This window comes from Gymnodraco acuticeps, unplaced genomic scaffold (assembly GCF_902827175.1).
Source record: "Gymnodraco acuticeps unplaced genomic scaffold, fGymAcu1.1, whole genome shotgun sequence".
NCBI classification, from domain to species: Eukaryota; Metazoa; Chordata; class Actinopteri; order Perciformes; family Bathydraconidae; genus Gymnodraco; species Gymnodraco acuticeps.
The window spans coordinates 1,024,125-1,040,532 of NW_022992110.1; positions in this window are offsets into that span (position 1 = coordinate 1,024,125).

Here is a 16,408-nt window from a genome sequence, read left to right on the forward strand (position 1 = left end):
TGAACATCAGCAGGAGAGGACTCTTTAAAATAGAGACATTACATACTGATATACACCTGAACATCAGCAGGAGAGGACTCTTTAAAGTAGAGACATTACATACTGATATACACCTGAACATCAGCAGGAGAGGACTCTTTAAAATAGAGACATTACATACTGATATACACCTGAACATCAACAGGAGAGGACTCTTTAAAGTAGAGACATTACATACTGATATACACCTGAACATCAGCAGGAGAGGACTCTTTAAAGTAGAGACATTACATACTGATATACACCTGAACATCAGCAGGAGAGGACTCTTTAAAATAGAGACATTACATACTGATATACACCTGAACATCAGCAGGAGAGGACTCTTTAAAGTAGAGACATTACATACTGATATACACCTGAACATCAGCAGGAGAGGACTCTTTAAAGTAGAGACATTACATACTGATATACACCTGAACATCAGCAGGAGAGGACTCTTTAAAGTAGAGACACTACATACTGATATACACCTGAACATCAGCAGGAGAGGACTCTTTAAAGTAGAGACACTACATACTGATATACACCTGAACATCAGCAGGAGAGGACTCTTTAAAGTAGAGACACTACATACTGATATACACCTGAACATCAGCAGGAGAGGACTCTTTAAAGTAGAGACACTACATACTGATATACACCTGAACATCAGCAGGAGAGGACTCTTTAAAGGAGAGACACTACATACTGATATACACCTGAACATCAGCAGGAGAGGACTCTTTAAAGTAGATACACTACATACTGATATACACCTGAACATCAGCAGGAGAGGACTCTTTAAAGGAGAGACACTACATACTGATATACACCTGAACATCAGCAGGAGAGGACTCTTTAAAGTAGAGACACTACATACTGATATACACCTGAACATCAGCAGGAGAGGACTCTTTAAAGTACAGACACTACATACTGATATACACCTGAACATATTTTGTTACCGGATTACATTCAGTTGTAGTTGGTGTTATGAACTTCTGGAACTATTTTATATTTGTATTTTTAATTGCATAACAATCAAACCATCCTATATCAGGTTATCATACATAAAAAGGGATATATATCAAAGAATAGCAACATTGTGCAGGTCTATTCTTCTTAACATGACATTTCTTTACTTCTCTAAAACTTTAAACCCAATTTATTTAATTCATAATACATTGAATTATATTCATAAAGCGCCTCGTGCAAAACAAGGTGCCTAACCTTTCAATACCAATATAACTACTCGATCGACAGCAATACAAACTAAATGGACATAGCACATTATAAAAGTGGATTAGGAGAATGCTAATATTTAAACACCTGTCTTGAGATTTAGTTCAGACGTATTTACAGATAGTTTTGATCTTAAAAAATATTGTAAAATGGACGCAGGGACTTTGGGACAGGTGAGATGCAAGAGAGCGTATTTGATTATCAAGATGAGAAGCTTTAACTCCACTATTAAACCCTACATCTCCCCGCTCCTATTGGAGGGTGCTCCTGTCCTACTGTCATGTGTTCATCACGTTATGTAGGAATAACAACTCAAAGACACATCGAGGACTGCAAGAGTGTCCAGGAGGGGAACAACTCAAACATATCGCCTTGAAACCCAGTTTAGAGCATGGATGGAGCTGATCACATGGACGGCACGCTGAGCCAGGATCCAAGAGGCTCACGTTAGCTCAGGGTGTGAAAAGGGAACACACATTTCTGCAGGATTTGAGAGGGGGAGTCAGTCGATGGAGGGAGGTGAGAGGAGAGGAAGAGGATGGTGAAGGAGGTGAGAGGAGAGGAAGAGGATGGTAAAGGAGGTGAGAGGAGAGGAAGAGGATGGTGAAGGAGGTGAGAGGAGAGGAAGAGGATGGTGAAGGAGGTGAGAGGAGAGGAAGAGGATGGTGAAGGAGGTGAGAGGAGAGGAAGAGGATGGTGAAGGAGGTGAGAGGAGAGGAAGAGGATGGTGAAGGAGGTGAGAGGAGAGGAAGAGGATGGTGAAGGAGGCGTGTCTTTGTGCAGGCTGACCTCTGCTTTAATGAGGAGGGGGATGGAGGCTTTGAGAGGAAAGGTGCTGAGCTAAGCTGCTCTCCCTCCTCTCTGAAGCCTCTTCCTCCTCTCTGAAGCCTCTTCCTCCTCTCTCTCTGAAGCCTCTTCCTCCTCTCTGACTGAAGCCTCTTCCTCCTCTCTGAAGCCTCTTCCTCCTCTCTCTCTGAAGCCTCTTCCTCCTCTCTGACTAAAGCCTCTTCCTCCTCTCTGAAGCCTCTTCCTCCTCTCTCTCTGAAGCCTCTTCCTCCTCTCTGACTGAAGCCTCTTCCTCCTCTCTCTCTGAAGCCTCTTCCTCCTCTCTGACTAAAGCTTCTTCCTCCTCTCTGACTGAAGCCTCTTCCTCCTCTCCGAAGCCTCTTCCTCCTCTCTCTCTGAAGCCTCTTCCTCCTCTCTGACTGAAGCCTCTTCCTCCTCTCTGAAGCCTCTCTCTCTGAAGCCTCTTCCTCCTCTCTGACTGAAGCCTCTTCCTCCTCTCTGACTGAAGCCTCTTCCTCCTCTCTCTCTGAAGCCTCTTCCTCCTCTCTGACTGAAGCCTCTTCCTCCTCTCTGACTGAAGCCTCTTCCTCCTCTCTGACTGAAGCCTCTTCCTCCTCTCTGACTGAAGCCTCTTCCTCCTCTCTGACTGAAGCCTCTTCCTCCTCTCTCTCTGAAGCCTCTTCCTCCTCTCTGACTGAAGCCTCTTCCTCCTCTCTGACTGAAGCCTCTTCCTCCTCTCTGACTGAAGCCTCTTCCTCCTCTCTGACTGAAGCCTCTTCCTCCTCTCTGACTGAAGCCTCTTCCTCCTCTCTCTCTGAAGCCTCTTCCTCCTCTCTGACTGAAGCCTCTTCCTCCTCTCTCTCTCTGGAGCCTCTTCCTCCTCTCTCTCTGAAGCCTCTTCCTCCTCTCTCTCTGAAGCCTCTTCCTCCTCTCTGACTGAAGCCTCTTCCTCCTCTCTCTCTGAAGCCTCTTCCTCCTCTCTGACTGAAGCCTCTTCCTCCTCTCTCTCTCTGGAGCCTCTTCCTCCTCTCTGACTGAAGCCTCTTCCTCCTCTCTGACTGAAGCCTCTTCCTCCTCTCTCTCTGAAGCTTCTTCCTCCTCTCTGAAGCCTCTTCCTCCTCTCTCTCTGAAGCCTCTTCCTCCTCTCTGACTGAAGCCTCTTCCTCCTCTCTGACTGAAGCCTCTTCCTCCTCTCTCTCTGAAGCCTATTCCTCCTCTCTGACTGAAGCCTCTTCCTCCTCTCTGACTGAAGCCTCTTCCTCCTCTCTGACTGAAGCCTCTTCCTCCTCTCTCTCTGAAGCCTCTTCCTCCTCTCTCTCTGAAGCCTCTTCCTCCTCTCTCTCTGAAGCCTCTTCCTCCTCTCTCTCTGAAGCCTCTTCCTCCTCTCTGACTGAAGCCTCTTCCTCCTCTCTCTCTGAAGCCTCTTCCTCCTCTCTGACTGAAGCCTCTTCCTCCTCTCTCTCTGAAGCCTCTTCCTCCTCTCTGACTGAAGCCTCTTCCTCCTCTCTGACTGAAGCCTCTTCCTCCTCTGTCTCTAAAGCCTCTTCCTCCTCTCTGACTGAAGCCTCTTCCTCCTCTCTGACTGAAGCCTCTTCCTCCTCTCTGAAGCCTCTTCCTCCTCTCTCTCTGAAGCCTCTTCCTCCTCTCTGACTGAAGCCTCTTCCTCCTCTCTCTCTGAAGCCTCTTCCTCCTCTCTGACTGAAGCCACTTCCTCCTCTCTGACTGAAGCCTCTTCCTCCTCTCTGACTGAAGCCTCTTCCTCCTCTCTGACTGAAGCCTCTTCCTCCTCTCTCTCTGAAGCCTCTTCCTCCTCTCTGACTGAAGCCTCTTCCTCCTCTCTGACTGAAGCCTCTTCCCTCCTCTCTGACTGAAGCCTCTTCCCTCCTCTCTGACTGAAGCCTCTTCCTCCTCTCTCTCTGAAGCCTCTTCCTCCTCTCTGACTGAAGCCACTTCCTCCTCTCTGACTGAAGCCTCTTCCTCCTCTCTGACTGAAGCCTCTTCCTCCTCTCTGACTGAAGCCTCTTCCTCCTCTCTCTCTGAAGCCTCTTCCTCCTCTCTGACTGAAGCCTCTTCCTCCTCTCTGACTGAAGCCTCTCCAGAGACAGGAAGCTCACTGTGTGAAAGGGCAGCGTCTGTTTTCTCCACAGGAGTAGACGACAGTGACCTCTGCTCCTGCTTTCTTTCTGTTGCTAAATGGCCTCAGGTTTAGGAAAGAACATGCTGCTATGAGTTCATTTGAAATGCTGTCTTTCAACTCTGAAATATCTCCATCCCCACTTCCTCTTTCAATCTGCACTAACGACACTTCAAAGTTCAATCCACTGTTTGGCTTTCATATACTCTTTGAGGCTGGCATGGTGTGTGAGAAAGGAACACACACAGACACACACAGACACACACACACACACACACACACACACACACACACAGAAAGAGACACACACACACACACACACAGAGAGAGAGACACACACACACAGACACAGAGACACACAGACACAGACACACACAGAGATAGACACACAGACACACACACACAGACACAGAGACACACAGACACAGACACACACAGAGATAGACACACAGACACACACACACAGACACACACACACTCACTCACTCACTCACACTCACACACACACACACACACACACACAGAAAGAGACACACAGACAAACACACACACACACACACAGAAAGAGACACACACACACAGAGAGAGAGAGACACACACACACACAGACACACAGACACACACACAGACACACACACACACACACACACTCACACACACACACACACACTCACTCACTCACTCACACACACACACACACACACACACACACTCACTCACTCACTCACTCTCACACACACACACACACTCACACACACACACACACACACACACACACACACACACACACACACACACACACAGGCAGAAACAGGAACTGACACACAGATTAAAACCATGCATACATAAAGACACTTTAGATACAATACAGTTAACCCTTTGCACATGAACTCTCATTGATGTGCAGCACACATCCACACTCAAGGGAGGAGGGTGGAAGGGAGGAGGGTAGAGGGGAGGAAGGGAGGAAGGGAGGGAAGGGAGGGAGGAATTGAACAAATGAAAGGAAGAAAGTAGAGGGTTTATTCTCTGCTGAGTAGATGTGTTTCAGAAGCTGCAGCTCTGTGGACCTGCATACTGAGATACGTTTAAGATATATGTACAGTAAGGAAGGAAGGAGGGAAGGAGGGAGGAAGTGAACACATGAAAGTAAGGAAGTAGAGAGAGAGGCAGGCAGAGAGGGAGGGAAGGAAAGAAAAAACATAATGACGTTATATGTTGCTTTTACCTCCTTAGAATATGTATCGTAAAGTGTCCTTGGGTGTCATGAAAGGCGCCTTAAATAACATGTATTATTGTTATTATTATTATTCATAAAGCACATTGTTTTATATAGACATTGTTATTGATTGGGATAAACCCCTTGAGATGCACCGTCTCGTTTTCAAGGGGGTCCGACAATAGCAACAACTTACAGACATACATGAACAAAAAGCAAAACATGACACACAAGACAAACCACATACAGTCTGTTCAGTGAAATTCAAGCAATGCACACAATCATTACAATTTGAGACAGTCGAGCAAATCAGTTTCATCAATATCAGTTATAACAAGTGCAGACCGGTTGAAAGTGAGATGACAATGCATGTTTAAATAAACCCAATGATGACAGAGATCTAATAGCAGCAGGTCAAGTATTCCAGTCTGTTGGGGCTTTGAACATGAACGCTCTTCTGACAATCCATTTCTTTGCAGAGGGGACAGAGAAATACATCTGGACAGAATGTCTAACTTGATGATTTGGTGAGTAGGGTACAAAATACTGCTTTAAATAAGATAGTTAAGATAAATGCATTTAAATATCAGCTGAAGCCAATCCGTGTGTCTTCTTACATTTAAAGAAGGCCATTGTAGTTGGTTATAAATTGTGCAGTGTGTTTATCCTGATGCAACACGCCTGTGCCAACTTATTTGAACCTGGTGTTTGCAAATAATCAGATGAATGAAATAAAGGATTAACATGTTCCCTAAACATCGTGGTGTTGCATCGAAGGAGAGTTCAAATAAACACATGTTGTTTTCACCGTTTCTAAAAGAGATCAGTGATGTCATTCGTATCACATGAAGACCTCTCTTGTTGCTGCAGAATAATCACTTCCTGTGTGTTGTCATGTTTACAGTAAACAGAGTCAACTGTAACCATAGTGATGCACTGATGTTGTTTACAGCATCAACACCGTCAGTCTGTCAACGTAAAACAAACATTATTCTGTTAAACAGTTGCATGCACAGAGGACAACATTTAGTACATTCAAATAATTGAGGGCAATTACCGCTGTCAGTGGCGATTCTAGAGTCTGTGGGGGCCCTCGGCAAACATTCACTGGGGGCCCCTCGAACCAGCTTTCATCACCATCAGTGCCCCCCCCAGAGCGGAGCAAGGCAGCGAAACTTAAACTAAGAAGCAGCATTTGACGGCGCGCTACGCATGGGGCCGCCTGGAGGGGGTTTCCCGACACGTCGTTGCAGTAATTGAAAGGGTGGTTCATGTTGTCGTTGCTGTGGACCTTCTTTGGGGGCCCCCTTCTGGTCCGGGGCCCCAAGCAGTTGCCTGCCTTGCCTGTTTGCAAGCAGCGCCCCTGACCGCTGAAGTTGGCATGTAACACGTAAAGCCAGTTCCACCAGGAGAGTCACAACAGGTTTATTTTAAATAAAAACATTTTTAATATTGTGTTTCCAAAGTGGTGCTAAACGGCTGCAGCTCTCATCCGTTCTTATGGACCTAGTGTTTTCACGTAAACAAAATGAACTGTATCCTATTACTTTTGAAATATATCGACATGGAGTTATCCTAAATGTTTTCCCAGTTTGTCTTTTTAAATAATATGCAACACCAGACCAAATCATCCTGGTTTACATGCAGTGAGTTTCTGCTTAAAGTTCACTATTTTCAGTGTCTTTTTGCACGATATATTCTATGTACACATCTTAAAGAAGACCCTCCTTCATTTTACTATTAAGACACCATTTGTCTCTGACCACCTTCTTCTAAACTACAGTGTGGAAGCTTTATTGAAAAGGCTTCAGAGTTGAGCATGAGGGTCGTAGTCTTGTGTGTGTGTGTGTGTGTGTGTGTGTGTGTGTGTGTGTGTGTGTGTGTGTGTGTGTGTGTGTGTGTGTGTGTGTGTGTGTGTGTGTGTGTGTGTGTGTGTGTGTGTGTGTGTGTGTGTGTGTGTGTGTGTGTGTGTGTGTGTGTGTGTGTGTGTGTGTGTGTGTGTGTGTGTGTGTGTGTGTGTGTGTGTGTGGTGTGTGTGTGTGTGTGTGTGTGTGTGTGTGTGTGGTGTGTGTGTGTGTGTGTGTGTGTGTGTGTGTGTGTGTGTGTGTGTGTGTGTGTGTGTGTGTGTGTGTGTGTGTGTGTGTGTGTGTGTGTGTGTGTGTGTGTGTGTGTGTGTGTGTGTGTGTGTGTGTGTGTGTGTGTGTGTGTGTGTGTGTGTGTGTGTGTGTGTGTGTGTGTGTGTGTGTGTGTGTGTGTGTGTGTGTGTGTGTGTGTGTGTGTTGGACCACAGCTTCCTGTCTCTCCTCTCACTCTTCAGTGCTTCAGACAGGAAGCGTCTCTGCGGTTCTGCTTCCTTGTCAGATGAACGCTAAACGCTGCAGAACTCAAACAGCAAGCGGGTAAATGTTCTGAGACGACACGTGTGTGTGTTTTAATACAGGAGGCACGGTGTGATTCAGGATACGCCGTGAAGGCAGGAATCAGAGGCAGATGCTAAAAGGTTGGTGGACCTTCTGACAATATGGAGTTAAATACATGTAACTGTTTATAACTATTCAAATAAGACTTTCTCACATATCACGTTTTTTGTTGTTGCATGAATGCTTCACGAGTGAGCTAGAATATAGAGAGATGTAAAACATATTTCATTCTTCTTTATACGCTGTGATGTGCACACTAATAAACGAGGATGTGGTGCAAACTAGTGCATGAAACGAACCCTGCTGGTAACTCGTACTGTATGTCCGGAAGGAGACACTTCATTATTATTATTATTATTGGAACACCTTTTTATGCCAGTGCACAGTACTACACACTTTCAAAAGAAATAAAATAAAATGTAAACTTCATTTAAGGATAGCCCCTTGAGATGAACCAAGTCGTTATAGTCAGACATTGGAAACTGATCTACCCTAAATATACTTTACTCTGTAATAATCAGTTTATATGTTAAGCCTAGTTACAGGAGCCTCTGTGGTTCTTCCACCTGGCAAAGAGGGGCTGATTAGTCCTCTATAATATCCTCCCAAACTAAAACCCAGAGTTGCTCTGGCATCTCAAAAACTGTTTATTAACACCTCCACCAAAAGTGCAAATACAAAATATAACTGGAGTAATTTTCAGGCAATGTGCAACTTAAAACGCTGTGTTCTCGATTCGGCCAAAGTCACTCCACAAAACATATAATCCAAGTCAAGCGAAACACGGCCAAAAGAAGAAGCATATTCAAAAAGAAGGGACTCACCGGATGCCGAGAAAGGGAAATAATATTGATATTTACGCTTGGTTTGTGCTGTGAGTCCTTGCTGGTCCTCAATGGGGTCTCAAAGTCTCAAGCGGCCCTGAGGTATCACAACTGTACCCACATGCAAACAGCTGTCTCTAGCAAAAGGCTTCCTTCCTCACAGACCAAAGCCTTTCTTTGTCTCCAACAAACAACCCCGTCTCCTTTCCCTCACCTGAATCCACTGCACACCTGATCAGTGTCTGCAGGAGTGACAGGGGGAAGCCAAAGGGGAGAGAAAGACCCCCTGCACAGCTGATGGCCCTGTCACAACGTGTAATACAATAACACATTAAATACATTGATAATGTTAATGCGTAAGTCTTCTAATGCCAGGACAATATTGCAGATTCAACGACGTGTTGGTTTGATCGTTGTCTACAAACATGCATGTGAACAAGTTATTGACGTCATGAAACGTACCACAAGTTAGTAAGTTGTTATTGTGACAGGACTGCAGGAAATATACATGTGTGTACCACCTGAGGCTCAGACATGATGCAAACTAAAAGCATCTCTGGAGAAACTCACGTGAACGAGGTCAGCAGAAACATGCACGTTCAGTTAAAATCTCCTCAAGTAGTCGTTGTGCAGATTGGTTCGTTTCAGAATAATATATATGATATGTTTTATAATGATTGATCATGAAAGTGTTCTCAAAGCTGGTGAAGGTGCAGCTAGTCTGAATGACTTTGTATACTGCAGGGTAGCTGGTGGATTTACTCCAGGTGGAACTAAAGTCTGATTCAACACTTGATTATATTTCACATCATTCATCCACATCTGTGAAGTAACTAAAGGTATTAATACATGCAGTGGAGTAGAAGTACACCATGTACCTCTGAACTGTAGTGGAGTAGAAGTATACCATGTACCTCTGAACTGTAGTGGAGTAGAAGTACACCATGTACCTCTGAACTGTAGAGGAGTAGAAGTACACCATGTATCTCTGAACTGTAGAGGAGTAGAAGTACACCATGTACCTCTGAACTGTAGTGGAGTAGAAGTACACCATGTACCTCTGAACTGTAGAGGAGTAGAAGTACACAGTAGCATAACATGGAAATACTCAAGTCAAGTACAAGTACCTCAAAGTTGTACTTAAGTTCAGTACTTGAATGTATTTAGTTACTTTCCACCACGAACATCGACCGTGAAGGTTTTGTGGAACATTCGTCGCATGAAAGTCTGTTTCACATGATTCTGCAGGAAAGCTTGTGAGCTGTGGTTTATGCTAATTATCTGCACACAGCGGCCAATCACATCGCTCCTCTTAAGACGCCTGTTGCAAAATAACTGCATTTCTGAAAGTTAACAACATGAACACAACTCCTCATCTGCATCGCCAAATCTGTGTAAAGATTTCCCCCTGGCTTTAAGTATGGTGGGTCCGTTAAGGTACGATGCATCTGTGTATTATCTTTCTGCAGTATTGGTACTCTGTGTTTGTGCTGTTCTCTCTGTGTGTGTTTTATATGTTCTCTGTTAGTGTGTGTTAGTGTGTGTTAGTGTGTGAGCAGCAGGAGGGTGACTGCTGCTGATTAGTAGGATTACAAACTGTAGAGATTAACCAACCGAGCATCTGTCTTTCTGCTAGTATTACTACTACTGTTACAACTTTAACAGTAGCACTACGTTAACTACTCATACTGCTGCTACTTTAAATATGATATGATGACTGTTAGCTTTACTTCCAGATGTTTTTCTGCAGCTGCCATTACTTCAAAACGTGTATTTAACGTGCTCACACTTGAAATACATACATATGAGTTGTATGATCTAATTAACATATCAAAGGACATTATAATTTTTGACCTGTACCAAACTAATTTATCTTTCTTAAAGAGTCCTCTCCTGCTGATGTTCAGGTGTATATCAGTATGTATTGTCTCTACTTTAAAGAGTCCTCTCCTGCTGATGTTCAGGTGTATATCAGTATGTAATGTCTCTACTTTAAAGAGTCCTCTCCTGCTGATGTTCAGGTGTATATCAGTATGTAGGGTCTCTACTTTAAAGAGTCCTCTCCTGCTGATGTTCAGGTGTATATCAGTATGTAGTGTCTCTACTTTAAAGAGTCCTCTCCTGCTGATGTTCAGGTGTATATCAGTATGTAGTGTCTCTACTTTAAAGAGTCCTCTCCTGCTGATGTTCAGGTGTATATCAGTATGTAGTGTCTCTACTTTAAAGAGTCCTCTTCTGCTGATGTTCAGGTGTATATCAGTATGTAGTGTCTCTACTTTAAAGAGTCCTCTCCTGCTGATGTTCAGGTGTATATCAGTATGTAGTGTCTCTACTTTAAAGAGTCCTCTCCTGCTGATGTTCAGGTGTATATCAGTATGTAGTGTCTCTACTTTAAAGAGTCCTCTCCTGCTGATGTTCAGGTGTATATCAGTATGTAGTGTCTCTACTTTAAAGAGTCCTCTCCTGCTAATGTTCAGGTGTATATCAGTATGTAGTGTCTCTACTTTAAAGAGTCCTCTCCTGCTGATGTCCAGGTGTATATCAGTATGTAGTGTCTCTACTTTAAAGAGTCCTCTCCTGCTAATGTTCAGGTGTATATCAGTATGTAGTGTCTGTACTTTAAAGAGTTCTCTCCTGCTGATGTTCAGGTGTATATCAGTATGTAGTGTCTCTACTTTAAAGAGTCCTCTCCTGCTGATGTTCAGGTGTATATCAGTATGTAGTGTCTCTACTTTAAAGAGTTCTCTTTATTATTTTCTGTTCTTCAGCGATGGCTCGTAGGAGTTCCCGTCTGGTTTCCGGTGGTTACTACAACTCGGACGAAGAGTCTGATTCCAGCAGCGTTACGAACATTTCCTACCGAGAAACCCCCGTCAAGTACGTAGCATTTTGTAATTATGTGTCAGTAGCACTCAGTGTGTAGTTCTATCCAATACAACTTTATTTATACAGCACATTTAAAAACAGCGTTGTTGACCAAAGTGCTGTACATCAATAAATAAAGCAGCATAAATACACTTAGACAAAACCAATAGGACAAAAAACACGAGACAATAAAACCATACTTATAGCCACAGACTGAAAAACTCTCATACATGATGTAAAAACAAGAAAATAGAAAACCCAAGTTTTAAAGTAAGGACAACAATTCTCTGTCTTTGTTTTATTTATCGTCAGGGTTTTTAAGAAGAAGGTGGGGACCCGTAAGTCCGTCTCTCGGACGCCGAGCCGAGCCAATAGCAATGCCAGTTCTGTCGGCACGGAAACGCCCATCACTGCTGGCCATTACGAAGGTAAGAACATCTCCATAGAGCGGTGCAGTGAGGACGTGTTTCTGTAGTTCGACTCTGAAGTCAGCAGCTGGTTCCCTCGACAAAAAGCCACGGGATTTCTCCAGAGGATTTTGGAATATTGTAAAAAATAAGATCTGTGGAAAGTGAACCTGTTTGATAAATGCACATTTTGTTCAGCCGGATAATCTCCACATGTCTACCTTACTTTTATAATGTTGAATCATAAATCTAATGGCCAGAAGCAAAATGCTAACGTTATAAAGGAACTACAGCCGAGTCCAGCAGCACGACTTCAACGTCACGCCAACTTCAGATCCAGATTCAAACACACAGATTCTAAATGGTACGAGTTGAAGCGTTTGTTTGAACACTTTGCAGGAGGCAGGTACTTGCTTTCAAGCAGAACAGAAACTAACTTAGAGGAGTGTTTACGTGTCCGGCGTGATGACGTACAACGACCTCCACAACTTCCGTAGTCCTATTCAGCCACTTGGTAACAACCATCGTTTTTCAGACACGTCAACTCTTCAGAAATCACCAGTGGGGTCACTGCTGATGGATTTAATGTCCTAGAACAAAACCTGATCCGTCTCTTAAATGCATCTCAACCACAGTCCTTAGTTCCAGATATTTTCCAAAAACTAGTTCAAAAATGTTGCATCACAATGCCTATATTGCCAGTGCTAAGGATGCATTGATAGCAGCAGCTTTATTGTCGCTTTCTGGGGCTTTTATTTTGAAAAGAAAATCCAAATCTGAGTAAAATGAAATTGTAGTTACTTTCCAAGGCTTTTATTTTGAAAAACAAGTCTAAATCTGAACTTCCTACAATGATGAAGTTACTTTGTGGGGCTTTTATTTTGAAAAACAAGTATAATTCTGAGCTTCCTGGAACGTACATTTTATTTTTTGGGCTTTTATTTTGAAAAACAAGTCTAAATGTGAGCTTCCTTGAACTATACAGTTACTTTCTGGGGCTTTTATTTTTTAAATAAATCCAAAACTGAGTTTACTGATATGATAGTTACTTTCCTAGGCTTTTATTTTGAAAACCAAATCTACATCTGAGCTTCCTGGAGCGATACTTTCTGTGGCTTTTATTTTGAAAAACAAGTCTAAATATGAGCATCCTGGAATTATACAGTTACTTTTGAGGCTTTTATTTTGTTAAAAAACATCTAAATTTGAGATTACTGAAATTATAGTTACTTTCTGGGGCTTTTATTTTGAAAAACATGCATCGTTCTGAGCTTCCTGTGAGGAAACAGTAGCTTTAAGGGGCTTTTATTTTGACAAAATTGTCAAGTTTATTCACAAAAAGCTGTGTTTGTCTCCCCTCCAGCCCCTCCCCCCTCCCCCCTGATCAGAGAATCTGACCCCCCAATGAGGACTGTGCCATTCCTCCCCTCCTCCATAGTGACCACCCGCCCCCCCCTCACTCCCTCCCCCTCCACGACCCCCCCCTCGCTACCCCTCCCTTCCCCCAGAGCGGAGCCTCTACTCTGGGCTGGGCTGCTCCATCAGGCCGGGGTTCACATCCGGAGCGGAGCTGAAAGAGAGGACTCAAAGCGGGGTGGAGAGCTCCGGGTACTCGTCCTCCGAGGGGCCGCTCCTCTGGAAGACCCTCAGTAACACCAGGAACACCAGTAAGGGTCCCAGTGCTGGATACTGGGGAAGGATCAGAGGCACCTTCTACAGTCTGATGGGTGAGAACTTTTTTTCTTCTATGATTATTTGTTAAATGCCTGTGAAGGGCATGGTAGGGAACACTGTACAAACTAAATATTAAAAATTGTTATTGTGGGGGAAACTTCTGAAGCAATTGGAAACAGGACTATGGGCTCAGAACAGTCTCATAATTCACACATGCACACAGAAGGAGTCACACTTGTATTTCCGGTTCCACACTTGTGTTTTTCAATGCACAAATGTGTTACGTTTCATAAACATGTAAATAAAATCCAAATACAGAAAAAAGTTTTACATATGTATTTTTGATCCACACATTAGTTTCCCGTTTAAAACCTCTGCACCTGCAAACACAACCCGCTTCCTGTGCACGGATCGCTGTGGATTCGTGTGTGGGTGTTTTGAGACTCCCCTGAAGGTCATCCGATTCGTACTTGTAATTTTTTCTATCTATAGCCAATCAGATGTCTCCTAAATTCTAAGCCAATCACATGAGCGCGCCCCCACGAGGGTATGATTTATGGCGTTCATGACGTACAGTAGCGCTTCAAATACGCATTTTGCGCTGTCCGGGTTAGGGTCAAATGCGTAGCATGAAGCGCTACGTCATGAACGCAAGAAATGGCTTAGACTGGAGGAGACATCTGATTGGCTATAGATAGAAAAAATTACAAGTACGAATCGGGTGACCGTCAGGGGAGTCTCAAAACACCCACACACGAATGCACAGCGATCCGTGCACAGCGATCCGTGCACAGGAAGCGGGTTGTGTTTGCAGGTGCAGAGGTTTTAAACGGAAAACAAATGTGTGGATCAAAAATACATATGTAAAACTTTTTTCTATATTTGGATTTTATTTACATGTATATGAAACGTAACACATGTGTGCATTGAAAAACCAGAAATACAAGTGTGAATCCTTCTGTGTGCATGTGTGTATTGTGAGACTGTTCTGAGCCCAAACAGGACTCAGAGAGACGAGGAGAGCTGGAGCTTTGATGGAGTCAGGACTCAGAGAGACACGAGGAGAGCTGGAGCTTTGATGGAGTCAGGACTCAGAGAGACACAAGGAGAGATGGAGCTCTGATGGAGTCAGGACTCAGAGAGACACGAGGAGAGCTGGAGCTTTGATGGAGTCAGGACTCAGAGAGACACAAGGAGAGCTGGAGCTCTGATGGAGTCAGGACTCAGAGACACGAGGAGAGCTGGAGCTTTGATGGAGTCAGGACTCAGAGACACGAGGAGAGCTGGAGCTCTGATGGAGTCAGGACTCAGAGACACGAGGAGAGCTGGAGCTTTGATGGAGTCAGGACTCAAAGAGACGAGGAGAGCTGGAGCTCTGATGGAGTCAGGACTCAGAGAGACACGAGGAGAGATGGAGCTTTGATGGAGTCAGGACTCAGAGACACGAGGAGAGCTGGAGCTTTGATGGAGTCAGGACTCAGAGACACGAGGAGAGCTGGAGCTCTGATGGAGTCAGGACTCAGAGACACGAGGAGAGCTGGAGCTTTGATGGAGTCAGGACTCAAAGAGACGAGGAGAGCTGGAGCTCTGATGGAGTCAGGACTCAGAGACACGAGGAGAGCTGGAGCTCTGATGGAGTCAGGACTCAGAGAGACACGAGGAGAGCTGGAGCTCTGATGGAGTCAGGACTAAGAGAGACACGAGGAGAGCTGGAGCTCTGATGGAGTCAGGACTCAGAGAGACACGAGGAGAGCTGGAGCTTTGATGGAGTCAGGACTCAGAGAGACACGAGGAGAGCTGGAGCTCTGATGGAGTCAGGACTAAGAGAGACACGAGGAGAGCTGGAGCTCTGATGGAGTCAGGACTCAGAGAGACACGAGGAGAGCTGGAGCTCTGATGGAGTCAGGACTCAGAGAGACGAGGAGAGCTGGAGCTCTGATGGAGTCAGGACTCAGAGACACGAGGAGAGCTGGAGCTCTGATGGAGTCAGGACTCAGAGAGACACGAGGAGAGCTGGAGCTCTGATGGAGTCAGGACTCAGAGAGACACGAGGAGAGCTGGAGCTCTGATGGAGTCAGGACTCAGAGAGACACGAGGAGAGCTGGAGCTCTGATGGAGTCAGGACTCAGAGAGACACGAGGAGAGCTGGAGCTCTGATGGAGTCAGGACTCAGAGAGACACGAGGAGAGATGGAGCTCTGATGGAGTCAGGACTCAGAGAGACACGAGGAGAGCTGGAGCTCTGATGGAGTCAGGACTCAGAGAGACACGAGGAGAGATGGAGCTCTGATGGAGTCAGGACTCAGAGAGACACGAGGAGAGATGGAGCTCTGATGGAGTCAGGACTCAGAGAGACACGAGGAGAGCTGGAGCTCTGATGGCAAACACTGACGGTTTATTTGGAGCTTCGGCCGGAGAATTCACAAGACATGTCGCGGGTTACGAGTTGACCACACGGATGAGATGCCACATCAACTCTGAAGACCCCTTCTGTAGTTCGAGGTTTTAACTAGTTCAGAGTGTAATAATCAACATTCTCCATCAGCGAGACTAAACAAATCTGGACCCTGAATCTAACTAGAGCTGTCGCTTATGGCTCGGGGTCATCTACACCCTGAGAAGGATGTGTTCCAGGTGTCCCACAACAATGACTATCTCTGACCGACAGTTGCCCGGTCATAAACTGGCAACATCAACATCAACAAAATGCTTAAGGGAGATAGTAGCTAACATATACAGGGTAGAGATTAAAAACAAATCAAATACAATCATTTAAATATCTATATATGTTAAAAACAGGTGAATACCCTCAGGTGA